Source organism: Erithacus rubecula, assembly GCF_903797595.1.
Source record: "Erithacus rubecula genome assembly, chromosome: 5".
NCBI classification, from domain to species: Eukaryota; Metazoa; Chordata; class Aves; order Passeriformes; family Muscicapidae; genus Erithacus; species Erithacus rubecula.
The window spans coordinates 54,619,066-54,633,612 of record NC_136687.1 but is presented as its reverse complement, the minus strand read 5'-3'; the positions used below and the strand labels follow the sequence as shown (position 1 = coordinate 54,633,612).

Sequence of the window (14,547 nt, the reverse complement as noted above, 5' to 3'; positions counted from 1 at the left end):
TTATAGTAAAGTCATGACAAACCTGAGAGGCTACCAGCAGGCATTTCTGATTTTGGTTCACAATTATTAGCAAATTTCTGTGCATCAGTAAAGGGATTCCAAGTCTGATAATGGGAAAGGCAACAAAAATCCATCACTGACAGCCAGGACAACAACAATGCATTAACCAACAAAACCACATACTCAGCAGACATTAGCTAATACCAAAGAGACAGCACCTATCCTCCAGGTAATCACTGCCCTCTCAAGAAACACAGAGCCTGAACCCAGAGAAAGTTATAAGCTTAGGATAAGGACCTAACAATGACATACAAATATGTACCACTGACAGAACAGGAGACAGGAATTTAACTATCATCAGCTCTCCTTTGCAAAGTTTACTGTTCATAATCACCATGTGCACTGCAAACTAAAGCCACTAAAGCCACTCTACAGAAGCTGCTACAACTTTCTGGTGTCCTCACAGAACAATAGAAGGGCATGCCAATGTTAGCTAGGAGCTAGACAAAGAGATTTCACTGAAGTTTAACAAGATTCTCTAGTAATGTTAGAATCTACAAAACTGTTGAATGCCAAGTTATGGCAGATTCTTTAAAATTCTGCCTTATGCTTCAACTAAGTTTAAACATTCAAAAGAAAGGTAATCCATTCAATGACAGGTCACTGAGGATGTTATTTCTATATGAAGAGTATGAAATAGTTTTTTGTTAAGTATGCTGAACATGGACATAGCAAGCAGCTGTCCCTAAATCATATGACTTTTATGGCAGAAGATATTTTTGTAAGAACAGGAACAGAAAAAATGTATGATAAGACAGAAGTCAGTAAGGGAGAAGTATTTGCCAGTGAGATTACTAAACTCATCACCAAGATTTATCACCTATTCAAAATATAGAGAGAACTGTAGGATCTCATGTTATACATCAAAGTTGCCAAATCCTGAGTGAATTTTTGGAAAGGTGACTGGTATCTTAGAAAGACTCTCGTTATCAATGGCACAGCTAGAACTGGCGAGTATCACAAAGTCTGGGTGAGAGCCAGCTCTTGTAAGGTTTCCCACATTAAGTCTTCTGACAGGGACACAGACTCTGATGCTTATCCAAGCTGAACTGCTGAGTCTCTTTGTAGTGTACCCAGGCACTCAGCACAGAGAGAGAGGGAGGCCACCCTCAAAAACATGGTGGTTTTAGGTAGCACAGCCCCATTACAGGCATAGCTGCACTCCCAGGAGCTGAGCAGAAATCCCAGGTAAGCCTGACACAGCACTTTATTTCCACAAGTATTTTATGATACAGCCAGCAGCTGCCAGCAAAGAGTTCCCCATATTGAAAGCAGAGTTGCTTCTTCTGCGTGCCACAGAACCTCATCAAAGTTTGTGGTTAATCTATCAGACACACAGCAATTAGCACCAGTTCAAAACCACTTTCCTCTTGCAGTTTCCTCTCTAAAAATCAAACATTTAGATGGCTACTGTTTTATGCACTCACACAGAGCTAAATTCCAATTCTACTCTGTCCAATAGGAAATATTGGCATACAGCAGCCTTAGAACATCCTGTGGGAATGGCTGTGGATTGGGGGTGTTCTTGTTTCTACATGGAGGGCAACCAGTCTCATCAAACCCTTCTTTGAAGAGCTGCTCAGCCAGTGCTGAGGGATGCAGAACTGATTTCCTAGGTACCAGCATCTGCTTAGGTTTTCAAAATGAAAAATGAAGGAGAGCAAAGGAAAATACTTCAAAGAGGATGCTTAGATGAGACTCAACCATGGGCAGGTGCCTGCACTGCAAATTTCACTTCCTTTCAAAGAATTCCTCTTCAAAACATCTCTGTGATCCTCTGCAAACATACTGCCCCTTGTCACTTGCCAAACCGTCAAGAAAGTAAATTGGATACAAAGTCACTTTGAATGTTCAAGAATTTAAGTAAATTCCCTGGAACTCTGTTCTGTGTTGCCTCCTGTGATTATTCTACTGTAAAAGCACTTACTGATCACAAGCTGAACAGGGATACACTTTCCATCACACATGCCTATATTTTGAAGTTAAAAGCACAAAATTCAGAGGAGAACCTTTTATTCCATAATAAAATCTTACAAAAATAAAAACTCAAGTTGATTATGGCTAATCAAACAGGGAAAGAGACTAAAACTTAATACAACTTAATTTTTGAAGACCGACAGCTGGTCACATCCTCTTAATCTCATCATGTTCCTTACATATTAAATACAACATCAGCCAATGCCCAGCACTGCAAAATACTCTGTGACTACACAGCACTGAAAGGGAGAAACTTATGCTTGGCAGCTCAATAGCTGGGGATTTTTTTTGAGCAAAAAAGAGTTGTTTGAAATGAATGGCATGAAAACTGAGCTGAATGACCAAAGCACACCGTGCTAAAAATAACAAAAAACACCACATTTCTCTGCCTGGAGCTGCTACAATACCCACAGATGAAGTAAGAAATGACATGACTAAGAGAAGAAGCAACTCAACCAGGTTAAAAATCCCCACCTGGGATGCAGGGTCCATAACACAAGAAACAGGCTGTGGCCAGGCTGCTCAGCCCCACCTGAGTGAGCCAACCAAAACCTCACCTGGCTACACCCCTGTGGCACTTCAGGGACATCACTCCAGGAAAAATCATTCCTGTATTCAGGCTACTCAGGCTCTGAGAAATGCTGCACTCACCTGCTGTAGGATGGAGCTCTTTCCCAAGTCTGCTGTGGCAGGGCAGTGCATTTTCTGCCATGATTTCTCTCTTTACAGTCTCTGACTATACTCACTTCTCATGCAGAATCACTCCCAGTGAATTAGGGTTTAGCCCTTGGATAGAGACTGAGTGGGGAAATGGCCCTTTTGACATTTGGATTCATCTGTTCTCTAACTGCAATGCAGAGAGTAAATAAACTTCATTTACATAAAAGAACATGATGCTTTCTCCTCTAATGAAGGATTAACTATCAATGCCATGAAAGGCATCTGGCAGCAGTAATCCATGAGCCTTCCTTCTTAGGGGTCTGGACTACTTACTTACAGAAATAACTTCTGTTCCAGCTGGCAGGACACTGACAGATCAACAAATGGATTAACACAGTCCCAAAGGCTCACAGATTCAGCCCTGTGCCCCAGTGACCAGGTTGTCCTTTTCCCCAGTACTCAGTTGCTGTTGAAGTTATGCTGTGTAGGACTGAATTGCCACGTGGATATTCCAATAATCAGGCATGGGATAGAAGAGCAGAACTTGTTTTCCACTGTCACAGAGCTCTTTGCTACTTATTTACTCAGGAATCTTGGAGAAGTTGTGTCATTTTCCTGACCTTCAGATACTCTAAATGGGGACAAATGCTTCTGCCTTACTCTGCTTATTATTCTGGCATAAAACACTATTTAAATGCTGATAAAATAATTATAAAGGAGACAACATCCCATGGAAGAGAAAATGAAAGTGGCAGCACGATCTGAGGGGACAGTGTAAGTTAATTCAAAACGATAGTGGAAATATAATGATACAATTAAGAGTGGTAAACAAATCTAGAGGTAATGAATCAATTTATTAAACTAAATGTCACTATGCATTCCTACCATGTAGGCACAATTCTCAGAAGAATGCCTCAAATAAATCTGAAGAACTCAAACATACCAAGATTGCAATTCAAAAAAACTAATGGCAAAGTCTACCATTTAGGACTGCTAATAAGATTTCTGCAGTTTAATAGCTTTTCTCCCTAAAATAGATTTTGCTTAGCCATGTAACTAAGTTCACAGATCTCTGCTCTTGACCTTCTAGGGCAACTCCCATGATTGTATTAAAATATACACCACACTCCTAGGTCTGGGAGACAGGATTTGTTGCCAGAGAGGCTGGGTCACTGAAAGGTTAATTCTTTCAGTAACTGCTTCTCAGCAGGACTCTGGTATCACAACCAGCAGCTCTGCTCCAGTAGGCAGTGACAAAATAAAGGTGTTTATCTGCACATGAATGGGTGGGTAGGAATGAATCCCTGTTTGTGGGGTGAAATCCCAACACACCCACCCAGACATCAAAACTGGAAGCTTCTAAGTTGCCATAAATAAGGAAAAGTCTCCTACCACATGATGCTCCCGAAGCCTAAGTCTTCAGGAAAAAAATTAAACTCTTAGCTGAAATGGGGAATTATATTTCCATGTTTATAAGAGAGGCCTTCTTACAAGGCATAGCCACCTTTTTTTTATTTTCTTTTTTTTTTTTATTGTGATTAATTTTCCTGACCTCACAGATATGAAGAGGTAACTCATAAAATGCAAGGTTATTACCTGTGGAGAGAGGCCACAAAAGACTGTGTTTGTGCTAAGACAGGATCTCAGGAGTGACCTCTGGGAATGGGATAATGGGGATAAAGTTTTCAGCTCCAAGAAGGCTTTACTGGACAAGGACACACATCTGGAAATGCCAAGGGAGGGGTGCGTGATAACAGGACTTGGACACTCTCTGTTTAGCCTGCAGACACCTAAAGCACCTGGGATTCTCCAACAATTCCAGGATGACCCTGGATCAACCCTCCAGACAAATACATGTGAACAGCCAGCCAACAATAAATTTGCTTTGCTCCATTTCCCTCAGGTATCCTATAAACCCAACAATTTGCAACATTCCCTTCCTTTAACTTTGCTAGTGCATTACTTTTCCCAGGCTGAAAGAAGCATTTTGAAATCCAACAACCAAACTGCAGCACATGTGGAATAGGTTCATTCACCCTCCCATGACATGAGAAAACCCCATATCTCACAGAAGGACCAAGAGATGCACACAGCCCATCCAAGCAGCATCAGGAGAGAAGAGAGGCCCCATACTGAAACTGGAGAGGAGCATCTCCTTCCAGTAATGCAGCACAACAAACATCCCTTACCACTCCATAAATCACACCAGCTCAGGAAGAGATCTGCTCAGCAGGTAACTGTGCCAGTCATAATTATAGAAAAATATATAGAATGTATATAAAAATAATGTGCCACCTCACTATAAAAGGTACAGCACTACCACCTACACAGCAGCACACTGGCACTGCACATCCCAATGTGCTACAGTCACATTAGCCTCACAAAGCTCCACTTAATCAGCAAATTCAGTGTCCACACAAGGCTGCATGAAACATTCCACCTCCCCATCTGCTGGTGTGGGACAGCTACAACACAGGCACAGCAGACCAACACATCCATTTATTTGCTTTTGCTAACCTTTAAAATAAGGCTTCAAGCCTATGGAAGCAGCTGCACGCTGCCTCAGTAAAACCTCTGGACAAGAGTTTGTTTACAAAGCAAACTGAGTTTCTCTGGGACACTACCAAACAAAACTTATCCTCCCAGACAGCTTGTCTGCTCTCAGAGATGACAAAAGAACCACTTGAGTTCCCATTAGTATTTCAAGCATACAACTGGAAAAAACCCACATCTGGGCACCAAACCTGCTGTGTCAGAGGCTGCTGCCTGTTAGATTTCCCCCAGAGACTGCTGCAGGAAGAGCCAGCCCACGCCTCTAGGAGATGGTAATTCTCACCTGGATTTCTTGCATGTGGCCTCCCTCTAAAGGCACTGAAAAAGAAGCCACAGCAGGACATTTCTGCAGAGCACTTCAGAGCCATCCTAGAGCAGGCTGTGCTCAGCCAGCTCAGCTGATGTGCACTGGTATGTGCCAAGAGAGCCCTTTTGCTGCTACCCACCCTACTGCAGAAGACACAGACATGTCACCTGTGCTAGCACACCCATGGAACAGACTGCCTGTTGTCACTTGCCAGGGTGCCCAGCTGAACTTGGCTCTGTCCAGAAGGTGGGCTGCTCCCACCACTTCCCATCACCATCACAGCACAGCTTACCACAACTCCAGACCACCAGAGGAATCTCTGCACACCTTGCAAACAGCTCACCTTGGCCCTTGCTCATGTCCAGTGTGGATGAGAGAGACCCTGGCTGTTTCACACATGGGAACAGGAAACACTGCTCAAAATGCACTGCTACTGTGTGCTGCCTGTGGCTTGGCTCACAAGCAGCCTTTCAGGCAGCTCCACAGCTTTTTGCTCTGACAGCCATAGAACTCACCTGCAGTGCCTTGCAAGACACATGCTTCTTTGCAGTTGGCCTCTCATATGTCTCCCCTCCCTTTCAAGGGACAAAGGAGGCTTATCACCAAAAGAAGACAGACCCGGATATCAGCAGCCTACTAAATCTGCTTGAAGCCATGCAAACAACAGCTCTGACCTTGGAGGCAGTCAAAACAAAATCACATCTTAACTCATTCCCAGCATGGGTATCTGATTAGTTGGAAGGACACTTCACATGGCGAGACAGAAGCACCTTCACTGCACAAAGGAAAATCTTGCCTGCACACAGAAAAGCAATCCAATGGTAAATTCACAAGAGTAAATTTGCAAGAGTTAATTAATGAAAGGTGGTGGCTGCATCTTCAAAGCAGCTGTCTGCATACCACTTGCCATTCCAGCCTTAGTGTCTGCTTCCAGTGCTGGGCTGGAATATGCAATTCCATTAGAGAAGAGTTATGCTTCCAGACTACACATGGGATAAACTGCTAATCCTACCCCAATATACAGGCTAGAAAGAAACTGGCAGGTTGATGTTATCTGCACCACCAACCACAGTGGTCAAACATTCTCTGCAGTGAGAGGGTGAGGTGAAGCACTTCAGCTGAGTGAAATGAAGAACTTCATTCTGAGGTTATGGGATACATCTGGGAACTGAAATGTAGCCATCACCTAAAAATATCTTTGGTCAGTATTTTGCTGGTGTATGTGTTTGGCTTTTTCAAGGAATGAAATGCCATCCAAAGAAGTTATCCCAGTGCATACACTATGTGGTGGAAGCTAAAACCCTTAATGTAGAAGGAGCAAGTTGAGGGAGACTGTGGGATTTGCAGGAGCCAACCACTTAAAAAAGCAAATCCTCTCTGAGGACAAACCACATTGAAATTGTTCCCAGGATGCAATTCAGGGAAGGGAGGAAGAAAGCTCAATTCTGAAAGAAAACCTTGCATTTTCTCAACTGGGCAAGTGTAGAGACACTTTATTTAAAACAAGCAAACACGTTTTCTATACCCAAACCCACTTCCTCTATATTTAGTCCCTGAAATGTTAATTTAAGCATAAAGGAGTTCCTGATCCTGACCACAAACTCCATAAAGCAAAAAAAATGATCAGAGAGCTGGTTTTGGAAGAGATACTGGAGAAACAGATAAGTGTCACAGCCAGGTTTTTGGAACCAATAATTTACTTGTCCATTTGTAGGTGCCAGGACCCAGAAGTTTCATTGCATTAGAAATTTATTAAAGATTCATCAAAACACAGAAAATTAGCTTAATAGAATTTCAGATGACAGTGTGATGAATAAGTATATTGCCATCCTGCCCACCTGGTGATGACATTTGGGTACATTTACCCAAGACATACATTGTCCTTTCCATACCCTGCACTTACACATTGCTGTAGGCAGTACAGTTTTCCCCATGGCACTACCAGAAGTTCAGTGCACTGGGAAAAAAAAAGGTTGCTACAGAGATGTGCAATACAGCCTATACTGCACACAATTTCTGTACTTTTTCTATCATGTAATCTGCAAATGGCCCAAGATAATCAGAGATATTTAAGAAAGGTCTGTGAATATTTCATTGTTTGTGACTTCTTAGAAAAGGAGCACCTACTTCAACTGCTGATCAAAGTAAGCTCCATGAGTGGTCTGTGAGGTTACACAGAGCAAATCAAGCAGAATTTACCCCATCAAGTAAACACAGACTTTTCACTGGCCTACCACAAGAACAAAAATTTACTGACACACCAGTTTGCAAGGCACATATGATGGTTATTGATATAAAAACGCTGCCTTCTGAAAGAATTGCATATTGCATGTGGTCATGGAGCTGTTCTCAGCCTAAATCCTCTGCTGAAAATACTGTAAACACACCACACACAAACAGTCTGTGCTTGAAATTCTAAGTGAACAATTATTTGATTCATAAAATAGAAACAAAGAGTATCAAAAAAACCAACAGAAATTCCAAGTAAATCCAAAACATAACTCTTCCATCAGAGAAATTAAGGAAAATACAGACTCCTAAAAATAATGGCAAATCTTGCAAAGAGCTGACTCAGCAGCTCTCCATGTCCCCCTGAGTGGGTGGTAGGAGGCATTCAAAGCTCAGTTGCTTAGTGGGAACCTCCTTTCTGTTCCTAGCTTCAGGATCCAGTTTGAACAGGAAAGCTGAGCTAGGGAATGAACACAGCTCCTGATTGCCCCTGGCTGGTGGGGGGTATGGCCACACAACAGGAGGGAGCCCCTTATCAGGAGCAGCATTAATTCCTCCTGTGAGAACAAAAGCCTCAGGTATGTGCCACAGGAAGATAAGCATCTGGCTCCACATGCACCTGGAATAAATGGCATTTAGACCCCAGTGCTTCCTGAAGGACAGACTTGAGGACTCCAGCAGGCTGTACCCACCCAGCAGCAGTGGACTGAGACTTGTTTCTGTGCCCTTAACCAGACCTAGGTCCTTGCACTCCCTTGAAAGCACAGCCAGGACTGAAACACAGCAGTGTTTCAGCAATAAGCATAAATTCATTGTGTCTTACCAACTCTGGGTAGGTGATAGTATTTTCCTTCCTGTAAATCAGTCCATAGCAAACTAAATCCCTAATTTCACTACAGGGATTTGTATTAGCTTCCAGCAGCCCTTGACTTTAAGCTGCTTATTTCACCTCAGACATCACTGTTTCATTGATTAGAACATATAAATAGAAATGTGTTTTTGCATCAAGAATTTATTATGGGACTACACAAGAAGTAACCAGCCAATTCTAACTCCAATATGAAGTGCAAGTTTAGAACATTTCCACTGAGAACAGTAGGAACAGTTGGACAAGGAAACTTGTCCAAACATATTCATAGTAGGCTTTTGCAAGCTGATTTTTCACTTATGATAAAAATGTAAATCTCATTCCTGTTTATTTCCCAAACAGCTACTGATGTCAATGGTAATCATGTCATGAAAGAATGCACAACTGAATATACTAGAAGAAAAAACATTACTCAAAATATCTTTCATTTTCAATTTTATGAAAAACACTGCAGTCCTTTTCATTTGGCCTTCGTGAGAGATGAACAGATTTTTGGTTTTTAATCACCTGTAAAAATGAATTTAACTATGAGAATGAATCCAGCAGTCAGAGGCAAGCCTGCACCCAGCTCTTGCAGTTCCACTCAATTTACACACTGTGTCAGGACCTGCTCCAGAAAACCCTCCTCCTGCTGAGAAGCACCTGTGTACTGCTAGCTGATTTCAGTGCATGAATCCTGGGAAACCAGGGCTGGAGACCAGGAAACTGATCCATCCCTCATCCTTGCACCACACAAACTCCACTTTGTGATCCCCCCTCTGTCTCCTGCTGCCCGAGAAGCAGGACAGGGACAGTAAGGGTAGAATGTCCTTGCCAACAGCCAGGCTGTGCTCTGCTGCCCATGTGCCATTCCTGTGCAGGGAATTCAGGACACTCAACTCTTGTATTTGATGCTCTGTGCCTCTAAAACTCACATCAACCATGGTGGAGTTTATTCCACTTCTTAAGTATTAATTACAATATCTTCTTTAATAACTGGTTGTGTATCTATCCCTGAAATGTATTCCAATGTATTTCTTAATTTAAACTGAAATTTGTAAAATTAAAAAAGGACCCTCCAGGATACTCAGTTGTCCAGGGTTAGGCATTTTCACCGCACTTCTCTCTGGATTAATCCCAGCTAACCAAGTTGCATTCATTAACCACAGACAATTACTTAATCCACTATTTTCATAACAGGGGCCGGATCCCACACAATGTTGTCACACCACTTATTCTCTCCTGTGAGAGGAAGAAGGATGATGAGGCATCAATACTGACCCTAATTGTCAGAGCTACAAAATGCCAGTTTGCAATTAAACTTCCTTCCCAGTTTGGGTTTTGCTTTGAATCTAGATCTCATTATAACATACGGAGCCATTATGTCCAATGCTATTCATGCTAAATACTCTGCTGCAGGGTACTCAGGGCAGAACACCTTTCTAATAATAGACATTACATTTCTATTAGATTTGCTGCACATCATCTCCTGGAAATCTGAAACTGCACAAAAAATCTGATTTAACTATTAATTTATTTAAAAGTCACTTTCTGCTTACTTTGTCACTGCCTTGAGGAACACTGCAGTAATGGAGAGGCTCTGCAGAATTCCTGAAGGTCTTACAAAACTAAGATATGATAATTCAGCAGTCCCTGTAGAAATCTGAAGTATTTTCCATAATATTATTACTGAACATTAATAAAGGAATCCCTAGCTTACAATACAGGTATGGTGGTAGTGCTGACAATATTTCATTAAAAATTCCTAGAGGGCAGCAAGGATCCAGCCATGAAGACAGCACTAACATGCAAAGCTCTGAAGGGAAGAAAGCAGATTTTTGGCTAACATTTATTAAAAAGGATATTCCCTCTTCTGCTCATTCAGAATTCATTCTTTCAGATATAGTTCCAGTCCTTCAATTAATGTAAAGCACAGGTTAAAACACACCAAGGTGGCATTTCAAGCTGGAGTATAGTTGTCTGCCAGGTTTTACATCATTAGACACTTTGCTTCAGTTTTAATTCATGTAATTGTCACACTAAGTTCTGGTAAAAGGAGCACAATGAAAAAGGCTTTAAACCATGCTGTTATGGTTCCCTGCCTTGATGTGACAGGTATGTTATTACTGCACAGTAACTGCAGGATCTATTGACAATGGTACTTCCAACTCAACACACTGTGTCTGTAAGTCAACTTGGTAACACATAACCTTGAGCATACAGTGGTGTAATTGCTAAAGAAAAACGAGATGAATTACAAATTTACTTTACTCTGACATATTTGAGAAAAACACACAGCTGGTAAATTGTGAGATCGAGAGAGTGAAGACTGAGTGCCTGGGGCTGGAAATGTAATAATGTACCTCACCCACAGCTCCCAGCCCTAACCTGCAAGTGGTCTGTGCAAACTAAGCTGGAGTGGGCAGGCCACAGAGGCACAGGTCCAGGTCACCCCATGGCCATGGGGACTAAGCAGTTTATCTGCTCTTGACCAGCACAGGACAGTGCATAGGCCATGGGCACCAACTCTGCTCTGGCACTACTCACACAGGATGTATACCACAGATTTTACCTGAAAAGCTAAAATTAATGGTAGAGGAAGGAAGGAGAGGAGTGTTTCTACATTCAGGATACTGAAGACAAACATTAACTGGCAGCTGCAATTTCTACAAGATGCTTTAAAGCATTTGGATAAACATGTACAGCCATAAAGATTGTAGATGGATCCCCAAAACCTACTGACTACAGCACAGAAACCTGGGGACAAAACAAACTGGCCTAGAAATGTGTGCACGTGCATGGTTTGGTCTTGTTCATGACAGCAAGGGCTAACAGGAGACAGTGCTCATGGTGTTCAGCCCAAAGCTGGCACACAAAAGAAGGGGCACTCCATCCCATTAGCCAGCTACAGATGATGCTTCTAATTTGATGAGGATTTTAGTCAGAATGAAACCCTGCACTATATCCAGACCTTGGACTTCAAATGCACCACTGGGATTTATGGTCCTGAACTTGCATTATGTGCAAGAATCTGACAAAACTCTTATTTCCCCTTTTCTCTGTTCGTTTAGCCTCTCTCATTACAGATTCACAAAAGTGCCTCACTAAAATGAGGCTATTACAGTCCCAAGCAATTTTGATTTGTTTAAAACAACACAAATGAAAAATGAGAATGTAAAATATTTATACAAACAAATGACATTTTACCATTTTCCATGCTAAAGTGGCAAGAGGAGAATGAAAACATAGTTGACACTGAAATTCCTTCTCCCAGTAGGCAGAAATTAGAGATCAATCATACATGACATGGAGTTAAAAACTAAAAAAAGTCAGTTCAGGAATTTAACCATGCCGTGGCTTGCATTTGCAGATCCAGCCTCATTTCTTTGAGTACATCTTCTCCTACACGTGCAACAGAAAAATGTGCAAACCAGTCTCTGTCTTGGCTTTCTCATCCAATTCTTGCTTCCATCTAAGTTCAGCTTGCAGAAGGCAATTCTGAACATGACATGCCTGTGTACTGCTGATGTGATGGGTGTGGAGATGCTTGGCTGAGGTCTGCTGGCCACAAAGCCTTGATTCCAGTTATGCTCATGGCTTAGCACAAGGCCCAACTATACTGGCTCTTAAACTTATTGTTTTGTACTGCATTTAACCCTTATGGCACACATTAAATACCTCGACTGTATCAGGAAGCCAATCTTAAGGCACAGAGCTGCTATGGCAACAGCTTTTGTAGGAAGCAGATGTTCCATTCTCTCCATGAACCCAGCAGCTCTAATAGCACCTTGTGTTGGTGATATCCCAAGGAAATACTGCAGTCACAACAAGAGAACCAGGCAGCCTGCTGTCAGCACTGCTGTTTCACTGGAGACATCCTTCCTAAACAGAGACCCCAAAACAAGTTAAATAGCTGAGGCTGCCTAATACAGGGATTACTTCTAAAGAGCTGCTGAACAGCAGCAGCTCCACTGTATTCTCAGCACCTGCAAAAGGCATTAGCAACCATCACAACCAGCACAGGGAAAAGGCACGGAGAGGTGCTGAACAACTGGCTGCTGCAGACATGGATTATTAACAAACACAGGCTTTCCAGGTTGCTGAGCACCCCTGGCATATTTTGATAAGGGAGCAGAAAGGCAGCCACTTCTTTTTGTGATTCCTTGCAGGGGAGCCAGCCTCATGCTGGCACAGCCATAGCAGCCCAGACAACAACAGAGCATCAAGGCAGATGAAATCAGAGAGACAGAAATGCAGAAACTACCCGAGTGAAGCATTTTCATTAGTGACAGCCCTGCACCACAGAGCAGCACCTGAGCCCCTCTGCCTAGAAACGTTTTGGTAGAGCTGAGGACTCTGTGCCTTGAGCCCATGCTACTTTTCACATAACATTCACTTGTAAGCCAAGTGTTGTGATCACACAGGGAAGAGAATACCAGACAACTTCCAGCTCCCAGGGTGACAACAACCATCCCTTACAGCTTTGGCACACAGCTCTTTTTGTAATGCACGTGTGGAGCTCCCCTTTACAAGGGGCCTTTGTAACTGGAAGGGTAACAAAAGCCCATTATGAGAAGGTGAAGACGCTAGCTGCTAGCAGATGCCAAGTTGCTAATGACCCCACAGAGATGAAATCAGAGCCAGGGCTTAACCAGCTAACAGCCTCAGCAGATGCCTTTGGGCCAGGCTCTCCTGGAGCAGCAGGAGGGGATGCACCAGCAGCAGCCACAGCTCTGCCCCAGTGACAGAAGCTTTGTGTGGCAATGCTGCCCAGCCAGCCTTACACCCACCCAGGTAGCTGCTCATCCCCTCTGGGGCTGCCAAGATTAAAAGAACACATCAGATCTCTGCTGTCCTTGAAACACTGCTGCTTCATTAAACTATAGACTGCTATTTCAGAACAAGAGTCAGGAAATCAATCTCTGCTTACCTAAGAAAGAAGAGATAACAAATGGCTCCATCCCAAGCAAAGCCCTCTGCTCTACTGATTACACTTAGCAGCATGAACATGCCTTTCCCCTCATCCTCTCTCCAGCCTGCCCCAGGATCTGTGAATTAACCCTCCACAGGAAGATGCAACCTGTGAGGCACTAAAGAATTATGCTTTTACTTTTTGAAATGCATTGACAGGCCAGCCAACAAAAAGCAACAGGTTCCCTGAATGAGGCTGTGAGGTAGAAAGGCTAACACAGTCATTGAGACTCCTTTAAAACCCTGCCTAGACAAGCAAAATAAGGGGACACTTGAGGAGAGGCTCTCAGGCTCTCACACACTCACATTTGCATGGCAAGGAGAGGAAGGGAGAAGGAAAACATGGTTCAGGCAGCTACAGAATCAGATCTGCTTCTAATTGAACCTGTTCTTAATTGGGGAAGAGGCTGAGAATGTGAAGTCAGTATTTCCTTAACTCACCCCACACCTAGGGAGGGATTCAGTCTGCTCTGTGTCACTGAGCACCCTGAGGGACCTTGACCTTCACTGCTGTTGTTTATGAAAATCCCTCTCAACAAATACCTTTGATCCCCACATAAATCTTTTTATTTGTATATCCATCACAGGCTGTGGCCCAAAGGCAACACACATTTTCATATCATCAAGTTTTTTCTGTCATGTGTATAACTCAGTTAAGAAAGGAAAAGACACATATGTGAGAGTATTTTTCAGCAGTTTACTGCAGACTGGGAAAGCAGTTATTTTCTTTAGCTGCTGCTGTTATAAATCAAAATGTGTAGATAGGAAAATATTAAGGTATTTATAGCTATGTGAATAAGTGAGTTTGTGGAGTGCTGGCCAAAGAAAGCCAAACAGTCCCTTCACTGACTGAAAATGACAAGCTTTTTGGCTTCCTTGGTAAAACAAAACTGCAAATGGTTGTTTCAGAGCAGTAAAAATACACCATAATGCAATATTTAAA

General features: G+C 42.6%; 1 protein-coding gene across 14 annotated transcripts in view; it reads right to left on the bottom strand.

The window, feature by feature from the left end:
• The window catches only part of ARHGAP24 (Rho GTPase activating protein 24), a 234,974-nt gene that overhangs the window by 40,226 nt on the left and 180,201 nt on the right, over positions 1-14,547 (bottom strand). Inside the window, exon 1 of one of the 14 annotated variants that reach the window (XM_079306512.1) lies at positions 2,689-2,707. The exons of the other annotated variants lie outside the window; for them this stretch is intronic. The gene's annotated coding sequence lies outside the window, so the exon portion shown is untranslated. Of the gene's footprint in view, positions 1-2,688; positions 2,708-14,547 lie in introns of those variants that run through there. 14 annotated transcript variants of the gene reach the window in all.